Source organism: Prionailurus viverrinus, chromosome C2 (genome assembly GCF_022837055.1).
Source record: "Prionailurus viverrinus isolate Anna chromosome C2, UM_Priviv_1.0, whole genome shotgun sequence".
Classification (NCBI taxonomy): Eukaryota; Metazoa; Chordata; class Mammalia; order Carnivora; family Felidae; genus Prionailurus; species Prionailurus viverrinus.
In genome coordinates, this window is record NC_062569.1 from 65,984,004 (window position 1) to 66,005,024 (window position 21,021).

Here is a 21,021-nt window from a genome sequence, read left to right on the forward strand (position 1 = left end):
AATTGCTTAAATCTCGTAGCATCAAGTCACACAGATTATAGTGGGCTACTTTTCAATGTTTCACTTAATTTTTTGCATATTGCAGAAAAACTTCTTTTTCATATATTTGGAATGTCTCCAGAACAATCAAAGGAAAACATACTTTGGCAATCATTCAACTTATGAATGTAAATCTGATTAAACTATATTTTAATTTCAAATTGTTATTTAGAGCCTCAGTGGCTTAGTTGGTTAAGTGACCGCCTCTTGATTTCAGCTCAGGTCATGATCTCATAGTTTGTGAGATTGAGTCCCGCTTGGGCTCTCCACTGACAGTGTGGAGCCTGCTTGAGATTCTCTCTCCTTTTCTCTCTGCCTCTCCTCTGCTTGTGCTCTCTGTCTCTCTCTTTCAAATGAATAAACATTAAAAAACATAAAAATAAAAATAATAAAAACCGAACTGTTATCCAACACTACTTGGAGCTCCATGTTTAAAAACAGATACCATTCATATTGGGCAACTTTGTTTTATAAATACCTACTGGTTCTAGTGTTGAACACTATTAAGGTCAATTATTTCCCTACAAATAAAGCCATGTACCCAGAAATTACCTTTAAGTGGTTTAGAAAAATGAAATAGAAAGTAGATGTAGGGCTTAGGCCAATGGTTGGTGTCTTATTTTGTGTGTAGTGCTGCACAAATATTTACTCGCCCCTCAAATTCCTATTCTACTGCAACGTCTTCTGTTCACATGGTCCACGATCTGCATCACAGTAGCAAATTTTCTGGGATATGGGAAGGAGACACTGTCTTTTGGTGTCTGATAAACTGCTAGCAGGTGGAGAAGCAGATCTTATTTTCTTCCTCCAAAAGCCCTCATCCTTACATGCCTATGCAAGGGTATGTGCATACAGATATGGATAGATAACTTTTTCTCAGCTTGGTGGATGTGGAAAAGAGAGAAGGTGATAGAAGGAGGGCATTTGTATTTCCACAGTAGCAGCAGACATGGGTAAGAAATAATGAAGAGGGTGAAACATGGAAAAGAGAAGAGTGGTGAAATATGATTTAGTCTGTTTTGCAGTTTTGCCTAGAGCTAGCTGCTATCCTTTCGTGCATTAGAGGAAAAAATGACAAAATCTTAGGGACCAAATGTGGCTTAATATTTATATAAGCTTTAGAGTTTACAAAGGATTCTTTCTACAAAATATCTCTTTTGGGTGGAATTGTAACCCAAATTACAGATAAAGACCTTGAGGCTTGGACTAAGTGATTTACCCAGGTTTCATAGGGCAGAACAGGCATTTGAACTCAGATTTTCTTTTCTTTTCTTTTTAAAATTTTTTTAATGTTTATTTATTTTTGAGAAAGTGAGAGACAGACTGTGAGTGGGGGAGGGGTAGAGAGGGAGGGAGATACAGAATCCGAAGAACATGTCAGGCTCTGAACTGTCAGCACAGAACCAGATGTGAGGCTCAAACTCACAACCTGTGAGATCATGACTTGAGCCGAAGTCAGGCACTTAACCAACTGAGCCACCCAGGTGCCCCTGAACTCAGATTTTCTGATCTTAGAATGCATGCTCTTTGCACTGTATGAGAATGTCCTCTAACGTAAATGCCTATTAGAGTAGTCCAGCTATTACAAAAAATATAAAAGTTAACTTCATTTAATTCTCCCTCCTCACTTTAATTTTCCCCTTTCAGCTCTCTGTATTTAAAGTTTCTATACCCTGAGATTAATGCCATCCTATTAGCACAATATTTTTGCAAGTGCTTACCTTAAATCTAAAGAGAAAGAGAGAGGCAGAGAAGAGGAACTTTTTGGTGAAACATTTAGAAATTTGTGAGAACATTTTTCAATTACACATAGGTTTTAAATTTTTATTTTAAATAAAAGTTTTCTAGGGTGTAAAACTCATGTTTTATTCTTAGCCTTGCCATGAGTCATTCTCTGCCCTTGGACACCTCACTTAACACGTTGTAACCTAGTAAAAATTTCCTTTTTTCAAAAGTAGCTTGTGTTTGGAATGAGAAAACTTTAGTTTCTTTCGTTGTGTTGTCGCTCTGTTTTCTTAAAGTACTTGAGATCCTGGGCGTCCTGCTGTGATTTGTTCAAGCGTAATTTGTAACAGAAATAAGATTGAAAGGTTTGTAGACTTCATGTGAGGATCTCTTCAAAAGGCATCTTTAACGTTGAAGTATGGCTAACCTATTATTTCTTTTCTATGGCCTTGCGTTAGGTCATCCTATAACAGGGCAGCCTGCAGAACCATCCACCGCGAACATCCCTGAGGCTATAACAACGGCTTGCTATGCACATTGGGAACTTGACTACCAACGTTTTAACCTGATTTTTGCTTCATGAGTGGGAATGGGATTAAATTTTGGTTTTCATTTTTAAGGGTTTTTAAAAAATAATTTAAGCTCTCTATGGCTATTTTCCTACTCATGTTCCATGTCCTTTATCACTGCCCCTAGCTTTTCCCCTCGTATCTTTAAGAATGTCTGCACTTGGATAATTAGGCACTCACGGTTGTGAAAACAAAGGTCACAAAGGTTGACCACTGAATTTGATTTTCCTAAAGGTTTTTTAAAATTCCATGTGAACTCTGAAACATCATCATCATTGATTTTTACTCATTATTGATTATAATTGGTGTTTTGGCTTTGACACACATTTTTCATACATTTGAGTATCCAATAAAAAATTTCATTTGTTGGAATGCAAAAGAGTCATCAATATATACAGCATGTTGGATCTCAGATGGTTGTAGGTGAAAAGTAGATTTAAAGGTATAAGTTTTGGCTTATTTTTGCATAAGTCAATGTTTCACATGGTTTATTTTTTTATTTTATTTTATTTTATTTTATTTTATTTTATTTTTTTTATTTTATTTTATTTATTTTATTTTATTTTATTTTATTTTATTTTATTTTATTTTATTTATTTTTAAGTTTAGTTATTTATTTCGAGAGAGAGAGTATGCAGGCATGAGCAGGGAAGGGACAGAATGAGGGAGAGTATCCAAAGCAGATTCTGACTCAGGGATTAATCCCAGAACCTGAGCCAAAACCAAGAGTTGGATGCTTAACCGACTGAGCCACCCAGGTGCCCCTCAGAGGGTTTTTTGGGTGACATCTATATGCTAGGCACATTTTGAATGATGTAAGTATCCTGGAAAATCAATTCCTGCTTTTGATGTACTAATAATCTAACTGAAGAAATATTACATTTACATTAAATATCAGTGGGAGTTGAAGATAATATTCACATAAGAGTTGTCACAAAATAGTATGTGATTAACTGTCAAATGAGTGATATAGGTAATAAAACATAACTCTATGAGCTGGGAGGCAGAGAATGCCTAGAAGGAAGAGATGAGACAAACTGGATTTTGAAAGGTTATGAGAATATTTGTCAGGAAGCTGGATAAAGGGATAGCCATGAAGACACGCAAAATAACCTGAATAAATGCAGGGAAGTGGCAAGGAAAAGACCAGTTAAAGGAAAAAAAAACTACTTCTTAGGGAGAAGAAGAAGTAAGGTTGATTAGTAGTATGATAGATCAAAGAAGCAGAGGAGAGGTTGCAAATAAAGAGCCAAAGAAAGATTTATTGAAGAGGAATTACATGATGAAAATATTGTTTGTAGAGGAAAGATCATGTTAAAGGCATACAGAATAAAATAAAAGAGATTCATGGTGGGCAATTCAGTTGAGTAACATAGCAATAAGGACTCAAGGAAAGAGACACCTATAAGAATGACACGTGATTTATATAAATACCAAATTTACTCTCTTAAAATTTATGTATTTTTGTCATTGTGATAGACAGCTTATAAAATGGCCCCCAGTGACTTCTGCCTCTTAATCCTTGAGTACTTCCCTCCCCTTGAGTGTGAGCTAAACTTAATGATTCTTCTAATGAGTAGTCCAAAGTAACGGGATGCCACTTTCAAGATTAGGTTACAAAGAGATTGTGGCTTCATCTTGTCCTCACTTGATCTCTTTCTGTTTGTTCCCTCCAAACAAACCAGCTGTCACATTGCAGAAAAGTCCATGTGGCAAGGAGCTGATAACCCTGGCCAACAGCCAATGGAGACCTTAGCGAGTGAGTTTGGAAGCGTATCCTCCTTCAGTCCAGCCCTTTAAATAACTGAAGCTCCAACCAACACCTTGAGTGTAGCTTTGTGAGAGGCCTTGAGCCAGAGGTACCCAGCTAAGCCATGCTTAGAAACTATGCATGGCTTAGAAACTATGAGCTAATAAATGTTTGTTGTTTTAGGGCAATAGTAAATCTTATAGAATTTCATATTCTTCTAGATATTCCAGTACAGGTAAGTGAATAATATGAAGGACCCTCCCACTATAATACAACAACTCAAGCTAAAATACACTTTTTAATGTGTTACTTGAATCACTAGAATCACAGAAAATAAGAGATACTTCCAAGGATGAAATAAACTAAAACCTGAGAGTGGAAACCTTATCCTAGGATAAATATTGACTTATTTCTGGGAATAGGAGACTGAAATTGGGTTTCACTGCGAGATAGGAGATCAGAAAGGATCCTTCAGTGGGGCTAACATGGTTCCGGGTCAGTAGTGTCCTGGAGAAGTATACACTATTCAGGCCTTTAGGGTAATCTCCCCAAATTATATTAAAAATTAATCACAGTTAAAAGAAAACCAATAACAAACAAAAGGGAAACAAGCAAGGACAGATGGATTAATGTTGAGATACAGATTTCCAAGGACTTTAATGACTGGAATTATTGATAAAGTGTACAAGTAAAATGTTTACAGAATTTATAAAGAAATGAAAATGGAATGTAAATAAGCAAACAATTAGGGATCATTAAAAACAATCAGTTATTCCTAAAAGAGTGAAAAAAACTTTAAAATTATAATCATTGAAATTAAAAATTAAAAATGTTTTCTCAAAACGACAGAAGTTGTATAATGAAAAGTAAATAGATTTTTCTGCCTTTCCTGCCCTAATTCCGAGAAAGAACAGCTTTATACTGTGTCTATGGATTCCCCACTATTAAAGAAGAAGAATTCGGTTCACTTGGTCTATACTTTCTCTTGTCCCTTTGTTCCATCCTTATATTTCTCCTAGTCATGCTTTTCCTTTTAAGTCTCTTGGTTTAATTTCAAGAGTCACTTAATATACTAATCCTTTATTATCTGTTAATGTTGGACAGCGTCGTTTGCATATTCACAAGGTAAACTGAGGAATTTTGTGCCCTTAAATATTCTTCCATCCTTTCTTAGCCCTTCCAATTCTTAATTACCTATTGCCACACCTTTATATCGTGGCCATCACTGTTTACCTTCTGTTCTGTTACTACATATCAGTCCTCCTTTTTATGCTTATAGGCAGCATATAAAAATAGAAACAATGGTCAACGTGTATAAATTCAGAACTATGTAAATGTTTACCACAAAAGTGAATTTGAATCTTTTAAAAGAAAATGGTGTGCTCTTACTTCATAAGCCTGTGCTGCTCAGAAAGACACATAGCTAACAGGAATGAGTGGAGCTGAGGAGAAGGATGAGAGGGTACACTTACTACAATATAATTACTGTACTTTCTTTATTTGAAGATGAACTTTTTGCTCTTAACATCCGAACACCTCTAAGTTTGGGATGCATCTTATAGCTATTGCTGGCCAGGCAGTGGTGGTGCTCATGTGAAACCTTGACCACAACTACTTATAATATCATCATTTTAACTAAATGATTCACACTGTTGGTACTACATGCTTTGAATTTAATTGGTATTTAAAATATCATCAGGAAGAATACCCTATAATTCAGTAATAATACAAACAGTTAAATGCATAAAAATACAGGAAACAGAGCAGTGAATAATTGCTGAAATGTATATATAAATAAATCTAGAGGAGTTAGTGCAATGAGTATAAAGTAAAAATTCTAAATAATAAAAAGCACTGTGCTATGGTTCAATAAGAACTTTTCTTCTTAGGGGTTATGATAGTAGTGCACTAATAATTATTGAACTGATAGCTCTTTAAAGTCAAGGAAATATAATTTTAAAATGTGTGTATTATAATATGACTTTACTTCTCAGTAAAATCTTTTAGCCTCCTTATTTTAGAGTGAATCACATTCTTTTTTGTGCAAAACCTTCTAAAATCCTGATCGAATGTGCTTTGCAAGCCTCTATGACAGAAGCAACAGATGTTCCATTCCTTTGGTCCCTGGATATATTATCCCTTTCTAGAGTAACAGGAATTTGGGTTGGACACATTTTCCATTTCCCTTGAGCTCTGACAGTGTGACTATGTTCTGCTCGTGTGATGCAAACGGAAGTGATATATGCAATTTCTGTCTTGTGTATGTAGAATAAAAAGAACTTTTCCTCCACCTTTGTCCCCTTATCTTCTTTTGCTTTCCCTCTTTGCTGAGGTTGGAGGGTAAATATGGTGGAAGCCACCTTTGACGGTGAACCCAAGGACCAAAAACCAGGGATTGCTTGAGAAACGTTCTAACACCACTGATTCATCCTACTAGCATTGGATCATCTGTGCTTACTGATATATAAGAAAAATTAATTTTTGTTTTGTTGAAGTCAATGTATTTTAAGAGAAAATAGAACTGCTATGTTAGCATAAGATAGGGTCACAATAGTCTGAAGGATTAACCTTAAAAAACAGATGAAATATTCTAAACTCTAACTCCACCTTTTAAATGATTTCTCTTTGAGATAGTTATTGAGGATTAATTTAAAAATCTCATTACCTGGTAAATGTTACTGAAATCTAATTTTGGATATCAGGAAAAAAATTGTACAATAATAATTACCCCACATGCAAGTATAGAAACCCAAAATTATACAGTGTATACAAAGCAGGAAGGCACCTGCATTCATTAAGGTCAATGCTAGCTACTGTAATCGATAAACCCCGAAAGACCAGAAACTTAACAAATGCTTAATTTCTTGCTAATGTCAAAATAGACTGTGTGCTGGTGGGTAAGGACTCTTCCCTTGCAAGTCTTCGCAGCCCTTTCTATTCAGCAGGAGAAGAGGAAAAGGAGTGAGGATCCTATGGGAAGTTCTACTCGCAATGACATTCATCTCTTCAGCTCATATTACCTTGATCAGAACTCAGAAATAATTGTGTTATTAGTCAGAGTCCTACCAGATAGAAACTACTTTAAGGATCTGAATGAGGAATTGGTTTCAAGAAATTTAGTACAGGAAATTACACAACTAATAAAAGAGCTGAGAACTCTTTTAAATAAGGGACAATAGACACCCCAGGAGCAGGAAGCTGTTACTTTGTCTAGTCGGAGCAGGTCGGTTACCAGATTCTAGATCATGTTACATATTGGAAGCAAAAACCATGGTGGGGCTCTCTGGTGGGGCTGTCTACAGAGTCTAGAGCTCTGCAGGGGATGTAACCACTGGTATAAATGCCTTCCTGGTCTTTGCCTTCCTCCCACCCCCTAATATTCCTCCAGTATTTCTCACTTGTGAAATCCAGCTAGAAGCCACTCATGCAAGCCTGAGATAGAAAGGCTGGCTGCAAGGGTCAACACCCTGCAATGCAGAACTGATCAGGGAAGGGGAATTATCTCCGAGCAAACAGGTCACAAATGGACGCCTTGACACACCTAACTACAAGAAGGCTAGAGAATATAGACTGTGTGTCCAGTGGAGAATGTTGATGTTGATGAGTCAGGAATACCCAAATGAAAGGGAGAAGTTGAGGACTTCTACAGTCAGTTGGCAAATCCTTTCTAAAAGGGAACAAGTCCACCATTGATAGTTTCTAAATATATGATGTAGTCTGCCCAAATCCACCGAGTTTAATGTCTCTTGCATTTTAAATAAACTTGGCAGCTTTTTTGTATATTTTTAATAAGCTGAACAATTTTGCAGAAAATACTGGGCTATCAAAAATACAAAAGGTTTCCGTTTGAGTTGAATTGTGTTACGATTCGCTTTGTAGAGAGTGGGGCAAGAGAAGTCTAGAAATATTAATTTCTCTAATCTTAGTACATCTGCGTCTTAAATTTTAAATTCTATAGCTAAAATATCACTGCTTGTTTACTTTCAGCTAACAAAAGGGATTCTGTTAATATTTGTTAGAGAAGCTAAAGAAGGAAAATTCTCTCAGTCTCTTGCCTGGATGTCATTGCAACAATTTTTTAAAGTATAAAAATGGCAGATTATCCTCTTCCTTCCTCTGACTATTGCTTTCTCTATATCATTCGCATTTAGTTTTTCCACTTTACCCAGATTACCACTGTATTTTTATTTAACAATTATTGGCATCAGTAAACTGATCTGCAACAAGGAATTGTTTCTAGCTGAGAAGACTGAAAGGCTATTATAATCTAGTAAATTTGTCACCTTAGAGGTAATAGAATTAGAGATAATAGAATTTAAAATGGCAAGGAGGGGTGCCTGGGTGGCTCAGTCTGTTGAACTTCCTACTCTTGATTTTAGCTCAGTTCATGATCTCACAGTCATGGGATCAACCCTGTGTCAAGCTCTGAGAGTAAAGCCTGCTTGGGATTCTCTTCTCTCCCTCTGCCCCTCTCCCTTGCTCTCTTTCTCTCTCTCAATAAAATAAAATAAAATAAAATAAAATAAAATAAAATAAAATAAAATAAAAATAAAATATAAAGTAAAATGGCAAGTGATTAGACTAGAGATTAATCAGCCACACATATAACAAAATTTGTTCAAAAAGTTGAATTTTCTATATTAGCAGTACATATTCACATTGTAAATTTAGGGTGAACATAATTAAGGTCTATCTCCAAGGAAGAAATAGTGCTTAAGAAGTAGTTATTGAAAAATAGAATTCTTTGATATCATAAACAAGTAGATTTGTTTTAATTTGATTCCAGATATTTGAGAATCTCAGAATTATGTATCCTTTTAGAAAACTGGCATTTTTCCCCCGGTTTGCTAAAGGTGGACAAATAAATATGCTTTGAAAATAATAATGCATCACTGTTCATGTTCAGCCTATTTCACCAAATGCACTCAAAACGCCTAGCAAATAGTAAGTCATTTTAACTCACATGGTCTCTGTGTCATTTGAAGCTAGAAGAGGCTATGATGGTTTTAGTACAACACTCCTGACTCTTTGATTTAAATCATAAATATTATGCTCTTCAGTTTATAGCTATAGAATCCGGATCTAGCAAGGTCACACTGAATGGAGATTCAGAGTAAGGATGGCAAACAGTTTCATCTCACCATGATGGTAGTGACTGTTTCAGGTGCTGTGGTGAGAAGGATTCTAAAGCCATATCTGGATCAGCAGGATAGAATATGGTGATTAATATTGATCTCTTCCTTAAGCATAGGAAGGGAAGAGATTTGCAATTCCTGTTTTAATACTTGAGATATCTGAGTTTCTGTTCTACATGGAAAATAAGAGTAAGTTGGAGCAAATTTTCTGTGGGTAATACTATATAGATAGTTTTCAAATTAGTCAAGAAGTACTTATTGAACGTGAAGACAACAGAGTTCTTTCTATTTTTCCAGCTGTGTATAATGGCTTTTCCTTCTTTTCTTACTGCTCCACAAATGACTCTTCTAAAGATTAACTATAGGTGAGAAAGGATAATTTTCCAGCTTCGAGGGAGTATTCTTCAATCACTACTGTGCAAGTGTCTGAATACCTGTTGATAAGGCCAATAAAAAACGTATTGGATTGCTATTTTGCGTGCTCTTTCATTTTGTTTCTTGAATTATGAGACAGAGAAATTAACAGAAACTGATACTCAAATAAGAATTTTGTTTGTATGTTTTGCAGAGTCATTAAAAATATACAATGAAAAAGGAAATGGACATAATGGGAAATATGGAAGTTAAAATTTATTGGTTGCAAAATATGGTTTTAGAACCTTCTGAGGGCTGGAATTATTTTTAACCCCAGGTGTTTTAGTGTAGGGCTTATCCTTTCTTATTTTAGTGTAAGTGCCCTTAATAAGCTTTTATTGAATAAATAATATGTGTCAGCCACTAGGAATGATAGAACATTAAAAAATTTTTGCTGTCTGCTGAGCACATTTTAAATTTTACTGTAGTCCTGGAGATATGAATATGAAGGCAGTTGGGGATTAAGCAAATAGCAATCAAACACAATTTTAGACTATTCTAATTGAAAGCCTTTTATTCACTGGTCGAATTACTTTCTCTTTCTTCTGCAAGAATTCCAGTTTCCTACTGATTACAATAATGTTCCTGAAAAAATTTCTTTTTATTTATTTATCTTTTTTCTATTGTGGTATAATTATTATACAATCAAATGCACATGTCTTAATTGTTCAACTTAATTACTTTGACAGTTGGGTTCATCATTATAACCACCTTTTATTTTTTTTTTAATTTGATTTGATTTGATTTGATTTTTTTTAATATTTTATTTATTTTTTTTATATATGAAATTTATTGTCAAATTGGTTTCCATACAACACCCAGTGCTCATCCCAAAAGGTGCCCTTCTCAATACCCATCACCCACCCTCTCCTCCCTCCCACCCCCCATCAACCCTCAGTTTGTTCTCAGTTTTTAACAGTCTCTTATGCTTTGGCTCTCTCCCACTTTAACCTCTTTTTTTTTTTTTTCCTTCTCCTCCCCCATGGGTTCCTGTCAAGTTTCTCAGGATCCACATAAGAGTGAAACCATATGGTATCTGTCTTTCTCTGTATGGCTTATTTCACTTAGCATCACACTCTCCAGTTCCATCCACGTTGCTACAAAAGGCCATATTTCATTTTTTCCCATTGCCACGTAGTACTCCATTGTGTATATAAACCACCATTTCTTTATCCATTCATCAGCTGATGGACATTTAGGCTCTTTCCATAATTTGGCTATTGTTGAGAGTGCTGCTATGAACATTGGGGTACAAGTGGCCCTATGCATCAGAACTCCTGTATCCCTTGGATAAATTCCTAGCAGTGCTATTGCTGGGTCATAGGGTAGGTCTATTTTTAATTTTCTGAGGAACCTCCACATTGCTTTCCAGAGCGGCTGCACCAATTTGCATTCCCACCAACAGTGCAAGAGGGTTCCCGTTTCTCCACATCCTCTCCAGCATCTATAGTCTCCTGATTTGTTCATTTTGGCCACTCTGACTGGCGTGAGGTGATACCTGAGTGTGGTTTTGATTTGTATTTCCCTGATAAGGAGCGACGCTGAACATCTTTTCATGTGCCTGTTGGCCATCCGGATGTCTTCTTTAGAGAAGTGTCTATTCATGTTTTCTGCCCATTTCTTCACTGGGTTATTTGTTTTTCGGGTGTGGAGTTTGGTGAGCTCTTTATAGATTTTGGATACTAGCCCTTTGTCCGATATGTCATTTGCGAATATCTTTTCCCATTCCGTTGGTTGCCTTTTAGTTTTGTTGGTTGTTTCCTTTGCTGTGCAGAAGCTTTTTATCTTCATAAGGTCCCAGTAATTCACTTTTGCTTTTAATTCCCTTGCCTTTGGGGATGTGTCGAGTAAGAGATTGCTATGGCTGAGGTCAGAGAGGTCTTTTCCTGCTTTCTCCTCTAAGGTTTTGATGGTTTCCTGTCTCACATTCAGGTCCTTTATCCATTTTGAGTTTATTTTTGTGGATGGTGTGAGAAAGTGGTCTAGTTTCAACCTTCTGCATGTTGCTGTCCAGTTCTCCCAGCAACATTTGTTAAAGAGACTGTCTTTTTTCCATTGGATGTTCTTTCCTGCTTTGTCAAAGATGAGTTGGCCATACGTTTGTGGGTCTAGTTCTGGGGTTTCTATTCTATTCCATTGGTCTATGTGTCTGTTTTGGTGCCAATACCATGCTGTCTTGATGATTACAGCTTTGTAGTAGAGGCTAAAGTCTGGGATTGTGATGCCTCCTGCTTTGGTCTTCTTCTTCAAAATTCCTTTGGCTATTCGGGGCCTTTTGTGGTTCCATATGAATTTTAGGATTGCTTGTTCTAGTTTCGAGAAGAATGCTGGTGCAATTTTGATTGGGATTGCATTGAATGTGTAGATAGCTTTGGGTAGTATTGACATTTTGACAATATTTATTCTTCCAACCCATGAGCAGGGAATGTCTTTCCATTTCTTTAAATCTTCTTCAATTACCTTCATAAGCTTTCTATAGTTTTCAGCATACAGATCCTTTACATCTTTGGTTAGATTTATTCCTAGGTATTTTATGCTTCTTGGTGCAATTGTGAATGGGATCAGTTTCTTTATTTGTCTTTCTGTTGCTTCATTGTTAGTGTATAAGAATGCAACTGATTTCTGTACATTGATTTTGTATCCTGCAACTTTGCTGAATTCATGTATCAGTTCTAGCAGACTTTTGGTGGAGTCTATCGGATTTTCCATGTATAATATCATGTCATCTGCAAAAAGCGAAAGCTTGACTTCATCTTTGCCAATTTTGATGCCTTTGATTTCCTTTTGTTGTCTGATTGCTGATGCTAGAACTTCCAGCACTATGTTAAACAACAGTGGTGAGAGTGGGCATCCCTGTCGTGTTCCTGATCTCAGGGAAAAAGCTCTCAGGTTTTCCCCGTTGAGGATGATGTTAGCTGTGGGCTTTTCATAAATGGCTTTTATGATCTTTAAGTATGTTCCTTCTATCCCGACTTTCTCAAGGGTTTTTATTAAGAAAGGGTGCTGGATTTTGTCAAAGGCCTTTTCTGCATCGATTGACAGGATCATATGGTTCTTCTCTTTTTTTTTGTTAATGTGATGTATCAGGTTGATTGATTTGTGAATGTTGAACCAGCCCTGCATCCCAGGAATGAATCCCACTTGATCATGGTGAATAATTCTTTTTATATGCCGTTGAATTCGATTTGCTAGTATCTTATTGAGAATTTTTGCATCCATATTCATCAGGGATATTGGCCTGTAGTTCTCTTTTTTTACTGGGTCTCTGGTTTAGGAATCAAAGTAATACTGGCTTCATAGAATGAGTCTGGAAGTTTTCCTTCCCTTTATATTTCTTGGAATAGCTTGAGAAGGATAGGTATTATCTCTGCTTTAAACATCTGGTAGAACTCCCCTGGGAAGCCATCTGGTCCTGGACTCTTATTTGTTGGGAGATTTTTGGTAACCGATTCAATTTCTTCGCTGGTTATGGGTCTGTTCAAGCTTTCTATTTCCTCCTGATTGAGTTTTGGAAGAGTGTGGGTGTTCAGGAATTTGTCCATTTCTTCCAGGTTGTCCAATTTGTTGGCATATAATTTTTCATAGTATTCCCTGATAATTGTTTGTATCTCTGAGGGATTGGTTGTAATAATTCCATTTTCAATCATGATTTTATCTATTTGGGTCATCTCCCTTTTCTTTTTGAGAAGCCTGGCTAGAGGTTTGTCAATTTTGTTTATTTTTTCAAAAAACCAACTCTTGGTTTCATTGATCTGCTCTACAGTTTTTTTAGATTCTATATTGTTTATTTCTGCTCTGATCTTTATTATTTCTCTTCTTCTGCTGGGTTTAGGCTGCCTTTGCTGTTCTGCTTCTATTTCCTCTAGGTGTGCTGTTAGATTTTGTATTTGGGATTTTTCTTGTTTCTTGAGATAGGCCTGGATTGCAATGTATTTTCCTCTCAGGACTGCCTTTGCTGCGTCCCAAAGCGTTTGGATTGTTGTACTTTCATTTTCGTTTGTTTCCATATATTTTTTAATTTCTTCTCTAATTGCCTGGTTGACCCACTCATTCGTTAATAGGGTGTTCTTTAACTTCCATGCTTTTGGAGGTTTTCCAGACTTTTTCCTGTGGTTGATTTCAAGCTTCATAGCATTGTGGTCTGAAAGTATGCATGGTATAATTTCAATTCTTGTAAACTTATGAAGGGCTGTTTTGTGACCCAGTATATGATCTATCTTGGAGAATGTTCCATGTGCACTCGAGAAGAAAGTATATTCTGTTGCTTTGGGATGCAGAGTTCTAAATATATCTGTCAAGTCCATCTGATCCAATGTCTCATTCAAGGCCCTTGTTTCTTTATTGACCGTGTGTCTAGATGATCTATCCATTTCTGTAAGTGGGGTGTTAAAGTCCCCTGCAATTACCACATTCTTCTCAATAAAGTTGCTTATGTTTATGAGTAATTGTTTTATATATTTGGGGGCTCCGGTATTCGGCGCATAGACATTTATAATTGTTAGCTCTTCCTGATGGATAGACCCTGTAACTATTATATAATGTCCTTCTTCATCTCTTGTTACAGCCTTTAATTTAAAGTCTAGTTTGTCTGATATAAGTATGGCTACTCCAGCTTTCTTTTGGCTTCCAGTCGCATGATAAATAGTTCTCCATCCCCTCACTCTCAATCTAAAGGTGTCCTCAGGTCTAAAATGAGTCTCTTGTAGACAGCAAATAGATGGCTCTGGTTTTTTTATCCATTCTGATACCCTATGTCTTTTGGTTGGCGCATTTAATCCATTTACATTCAGTGTTATTATAGAAAGATATGGGTTTAGAGTCATTGTGATGTCTGTATGTTTTATGCTTGTAGTGATGTCTCTGATACTTTGTCTCACAGGGTCCCCCTTAGGATCTCTTGTAGGGCTGGTTTAGTGGTGACAAATTCCTTCAGTTTTTGTTTGTTTGGGAAGACCTTTATCTCTCCTTCTATTCTAAATGACAGACTTGCTGGATAAAGGATTCTCGGCTGCATATTTTTTCTGTCTAGCACACTGAAAATCTCGTGCCAATTCTTTCTGGCCTGCCAAGTTTCAAAAGAGAGATCAGTCACGAGTCTTATAGGTCTCCCTTTATATGTGAGGGCACGTTTACCCCTCGCTGCTTTCAGAACTTTCTCTTTATCCTTGTATTTTGCCAGTTTCACTATGATATGTCGTGCAGAAGATCGATTCAAGTTACGTCTGAAGGGAGTTCTCTGTGCCTCTTGGATTTCAATGCCTTTTTCCTTCCCCAGTTCAGGGAAGTTCTCAGCTATGATTTCTTCAAGTACCCCTTCAGCACCTTTCCCTCTCTCTTCCTCCTCTGGAATACCAATTATGCGTATATTATTTCTTTTTAGTGTATCACTTAGTTCTCTAATTTTCCCCTCATACTCCTGGATTTTTTTTATCTCTCTTTTTCTCAGCTTCCTCTTTTTCCATTACTGTATCTTCTAGTTCACCTATTCTCTCTTCTGCCTCTTCAATCCGAGCCGTGGTGGTTTCCATTTTGTTATGCATTTCGTTTAAAGCGTTTTTCAGCTCCTCGTGACTGTTCCTTAGTCCCTTGATCTCTGTAGCAAGAGATTCTCTGCTGTCCTCTATACTGTTTTCAAGCCCAGCGATTAATTTTATGACTATTATTCTAAATTCACTTTCTGTTATATTATTTAAATACTTTTTGATCAGCTCATTAGCTGTTGTTATTTCCTGGAGATTCTTCTGAGGGGAATTCTTCCGCTTGGTCATTTTGGATAGTCCCTGGCATGGTGAGGACCTGCAGGGCACTTCCCCTGTGCTGTGGTGTATAACTGGAGTTGGTGGGCGGGGCCGCAGTCAGACCTGATGTCTGCCCCCAGCCCACCGCTGGGGCCACAGTCAGACTGGTGTGTGCCTTCTCTTCCCCTCTCCTAGGGGCGGGATTCACTGTGGGGTGGCGTGGCCTGTCTGGGCTACTTGCACACTGCCAGGCTTGTGATGCTGGGGATCTGGCGTATTAGCTGGGGTGGATAGGCAAGGTGCACCGGGGCAGGAGGGGCAGGCTTAGCTCGCTTCTCCTTAGGTGATCCACTTCAGGAGGGGCCCTGTGGCAGCAGGAGGGAGTCAGATCCGCTGCCGGAGGTTTGGCTCCGCAGAAGCGCAGAGTTGGGTGTTTGCGCGGGGCGAGTAAGTTCCCTGGCAGGAACTGGTTCTCTTTGGGATTTGGTTGGGGGATGGGCAGGGGAGATGGCGCTGGCGAGTGCCTTTGTTCCCCACCAATCTGAGCTCTGTCGTCCAGGGTCTCAGCAGCCCTCCCTCCCTTTGTCCTCCAGCCTTCCCGCTTTCGGAGCAGAGCTGTTAACTTATGACCTCCCAGACGCTAAGTCGTGCTTGCTGTCGGAACACAGTCCGTCAGGCCCCTCCGCTTTTGCAAGCCAGACTCGGGGGCTCTGCTTGGCCGGCGAGCCGCCCCTCTGCCCCGGCTTCCCCCCCGCCAGTCCGTGGAGCGCGCACCGCCTCGCCGCCCTTCCTACCCTCTTCTGTGGGCCTCTCGTCTGTGCTTGGCTCCGGCGACTCCGTTCTGCTAATCCTCTGGCGTTTTTCTGGGTTATTTAGGCAGGTGTAGGTGGAATCTAAGTGATCAGCTGGATGCGCGGTGAGCCCAGTGCCCTCCTACGCCGCCATCTTCCCTCCAACCTCCTGTAACCACCTTTTAAAACAAGGTATGGAACATTTTCATCACTCATAGAAATTTTCCACATGTCTTTTCTCCATCAAGTCTATTTCCCATTCTCCTTTCTTTAACAAGTCACTTTCTGATCATTACCTGTGGTTAGTTTTGCCTTTGGCTTTCTCTATAAATGCAGATAGTCAATGGGTACTCTTTCGTGTCTGGATTCTTTTGCTCAATATAATGATTTTAGGTTTCATCCATCTTTTTACATGTATCAATATTTATTATTATTATTACTAAGTAGTATCCCATTCTATAAATATAACAGTATTTGTTTATTCTGTTGATTTGTTTCCAATTTTTGCTTATTGTAAGCAAAGTGGTTATAATAATTCTTAGAGAAACATTTTCGTGGTCAGATATTTTTATTTCTCCTAGCTAATATTTAGGAGTAAAATATCTGGATCATGGTGTATACAAATTATAATAAGTCCAAAAAAGTTCCCCATAGTAATGGTATCATTTTACATACTCATATTAACAACAGTCATTATCTCTTCTGGTAGTTTGTCTCTTCCTTTCATCTTTTTTTTGGGGAAGTCCAATTATATGTATGTTCTACTGTTTGATATTATTCCTCATATGTCAGATACTCTGTTCTTTTTAATTCCTATTTGTACTTTTTTTTCCCTCTTTGTGTCTGTTAAGAAACTTTTTTTTTTGATCTGCCTTTAGTTCACTGATACTGCTCTCTGCTTTGTCCACCCCTCTGTTAAATCCATCTTTTTTAAATTGACATAAAGTTGACACACAATGTTACATTAATTTCAAGTGTACAAAACAGTGATTCAACAACTCTACAGATTATGCTATGCTCACCACAAACGTAGCTACCATCAGTCACCATACAACACTACTGTAATACCATTGATTATATTTCCTATGTGCACACTTAATCCCTGTGACTTATTCATTACATAACTGGAAGCCTGTAAGTGTACCTCATATCAAACTTTTCACATGTAACATTTCTGTTTAGATCTTTTTTATAATTATAATTTTGTAATTCATATCTTTGCTCACACTTGCCAATTATTCATACCTGTTATCCACAATTTTTACTATATTCTTTAACTTTTTAAAAATCATGGTTATTTTAAATTCTGTTTAATAATTCCAATGTTTGAGCTATCTCTGATCTACTTCTATTGACTATTTCCTCTCTTATCCATTGTTCATATATTTTGCCTTTTGTTTGTCTTGTAATCTTTCATTGTGTGCCAGACATTTTGTATAAGGGTAGAAGAAACTGATGTAAGTTATATTTGTTTCTAGAAAGGGCACATTTTTTAATCAGGCTACCAGAGAAGGGACTGAGTCAATATGCTCTAGTTGACCTGGGTTGTTCTTTCTTTCAATGTTAGTTTTATTTTGTTTCTCATTGTCTTCAAAAGGTTTGAGGATTAAATCAGGGCTTTCCTTTCTGCTGAACTTGGGGCTAAAGTACTGCCAAGGCTCCAGAGATCTACCTATGCTTCAAAGTGGGAGCCACCAGCTTTTGAAACTATGGAATATCTTCGTAGTTTACAGCCTGGTTTCCAGGTTATTAGATGTCTGGAGATTTATCTTTTCCAGTCTTGCCCAATGGTTTCTGAATCTGTGGGTGATCTCTTTAGAGATCTTTTACCGCTGTTACCTCTCTCCTGGCCTTTGGAGCGCTGTGGCCCTATACTCCATGAAGATGTAGAATGCCTTAAAGAGATTTTTTTTCAGCTTTGGTAATTTAAAATTAAACTGTAATTGCATTGTGTGTGTGTGTGTGTGTGTGTGTGTGTGTGTGTTCCTCTCAGCTCTCTGATCTCTCCAACCTTTTTCAGATGATGAATTTGTCTCTGCTGTCATCCCTAGTTACCCTCCTCTGAGGGAAATGTGCACTTGAAAGAGGCCCTGAACAGCCCAATGGAGCAATCTCTTAGCTCTCATTCTTTGCCACCACTATCCCTTGCTTTTAGGGTATTACTCCTTACACTTGGTGAATATTTATGAGCAAGAATTGGTAGGTAGGTGCAGACTTGGCCTGTGGGTGGGGTTCCTCCAAATTCTAATCTGCCATGTCAGCCTACATGTTATTGCTAACAATTCTTTAAATCTGTATCCAATTTCAACTTATTCACCCCCACCCCCACTGTATCTCACTTTCATGGTGTATTTTCTTTCTCAGCAGCCATGGTCTCTTCTCTTCTATGCAGGACTCAACACTTTCTGTATATTAGTTTGTTTGAGTTTCAGTGTGTATCCAAGTCTTCAATGAGTTTTAAGAGCTATGATTTTTGTAGTTTATCTGGCTTTTGTTATTATTGATTGGGTGAGAGTAACAGTCTCATAGCTTTCTTATCTGATTGGAAAAGAAACTCCATTTATTATATAATTATTTTTAATTTGAAATGCCCTTGGTATGCATAGGAATCTCTGGTGTAGGTGAAAATGACACATAATACAGACAGTCAAACAATTATAAGTCTCTGTTCCTACTAAAAACATTGCTTATAGAAAATTAGATGTTTTTATTCTTTGAGTTTAGCAAACTGGATTTTGTAGTAGTTAAAACATGAGGAAATCCTGGATCAGGGCATCTCAATGACTCATACTTTCCTTCTGGTTTCTTGATATTCAAATTTGGAAACATTTAGCAGAAATATTTTGGTGCTCTGAACTGGTGATGGTGTATATAGGTCCTTAATTGTCACTGACTCATTTCACAAAAGATCTTCCCCTGCATTCTATTTCCTAGTTCTCAATCTTCCAAGAAATATTTTTTGATAATTAAGGAAGACCTGTAATTTCATATGCTGCTCTTATTTTACTTTCTAAATTAAGACATCTTTCATAGTCATGGCCACAATTTTTTTTCCAGATAGTGCATAATGTAATTATGCCAGTAATCTTTTTATTTCTGAACTTCATATATTTACTTATTTTAGTCTTTCCCTATAAATCAGTGTCCTTAACTGTTTAATGACTTCCACTGTTTATTTAATACAATTCATATTGTTTATATAAAAACTTCTGGTGGACCTATCTAAACATACCCAAATATATTTATGGTGTGTGTGTGTGTGTGTGTGTGTGTGCATAATGTGCATGTATTATATATATCTACACATAATATATACATATATACTAATACACACATACACATTTTAACAGAATTTCTGTATCAACATGAAGTGTTTCATGTTATATTAATATCATCTAGATTCTGAAATTCTGCAACTTGTTTCTTCCATTCAATGTACATATATATTCTTATATATATTGATAGCCCATTTTTCTTTCTGTTGTGGGAATTGTCATATTTATAACTTCAATAGATCATCACAGTAATTTGATCAGGCACCTTGCCCTGATTGAATTCTGTCTGGACAAGGATTAAGTAGCAATTTGACACACATCTGTTTTCCTTTGGTGAACGTAAATCTTCCATTCTTGGAATGGAGAATGGGTGTCTTTTTTAAATTCATTTTTCTAGCACTTGTTTGCAAAATCTTCAGAGCAATTCCTATTCCTAAAATCTCTTTTATTGGTTTTGTATTTTTAAGTTTTCTTGGTATAATGGAAAACAAAATTGCATAGAAACAGTGATGAACAGCTTTCTTTTCTCTTTTTTATACTTTAAGTGTATTTTTGTCTCATTGTGCAGTGTTAGATGGGACCCAATGGACACTCTACAGATCTGACTTATTCTTCTGGGTTAGCTAAGAACAGATGAGGTTTGAAATATTACATACCATTGCCAAATAAATTGGACAAAAATAAATCATATATAGAAGTCCTGATTTAATTAAGCTTGAGACAATATGGAGGCACTTTTTCAAGCTTTTGGAATTGGCTGCTTCTTCAACAGATGCTCCTCTGATGTTGAAAATGACCTATGACCCTTAAACAGTTGACCTGCCCAAAATGGTCCCCTTCCCTGGGCTGGTAAGTTTACATATTTCTGCATAGCACAAACATACATAAAAATACAAAACAGGACAGAAAAACAAACCAAAAACAACCTCTGTTACCTGAGATCTGGCACTCACCACTGTACAACATGGATTAAAGTTCTTGTGGCCAATTGTATTCAGGCTCCAGGGGAAAGCTTCTCCATGTCTTTAGCCTCATGTCCTAGATATCATAAGAGACAGCCTCCAAATGTGGTAAAGATTTAAGGATTACGCCTTTGAACATCAGAAAATGACACTGCTTAATAGTACAGGAAGGATTTGAGAGGCAGAAGTGCTTTATCGGCAGAAAAGACACATTAATTAACTTGTCAAATGTTTTCTTCTAGACAGCTTGACTGCAATAGATTTTGAAGTATAATGAAGTATTGTTTCTCAGTAGTGATGAGATTTCCTTATTTTACTTATTTTCCTATTTTAATTCATGGTTTTGGAAGTGCTAATGAAACAGTGTGAAATTTGTAACAGTTGCACATGACTGAGGAAATTTTACAATAAGAAATCATTGGTATTTACTCTGAAACTTTCATATACATAGATGTAGAGGTAATTGAGGTGAATCGTGACACCAGATTTTTACGTTGGCAAAAAGAAGACAGTGAATGCAAGGATTGAGAATAGTTGTGGTTTTATGAAAAAGTAATGACTTAATTAAATTTTCAAAAAATTAAACATCAGACTTAAGCAATGGATTTACATTTTAATATTCA

At 37.0% G+C, this 21,021-nt stretch overlaps 1 long non-coding RNA gene across 3 annotated transcripts in view; it reads right to left on the reverse strand.

Annotated features, from left to right (window-relative positions):
- Positions 1 to 21,021, reverse strand: part of LOC125175621 (uncharacterized) — a 42,417-nt gene that overhangs the window by 7,386 nt on the left and 14,010 nt on the right. Inside the window, exons 5-6 of one of the 3 annotated variants that reach the window (XR_007155905.1) lie at positions 20,390 to 20,474; positions 16,222 to 16,340 (exon numbers count right to left, since the gene is read on the reverse strand). The exons of 1 other annotated variant lie outside the window; for it this stretch is intronic. This is a non-coding gene — a long non-coding RNA (uncharacterized LOC125175621). Of the gene's footprint in view, positions 1 to 16,221; positions 16,341 to 16,923; positions 20,475 to 21,021 lie in introns of those variants that run through there. One more of the 3 variants, XR_007155904.1, reaches the window with a different exon arrangement.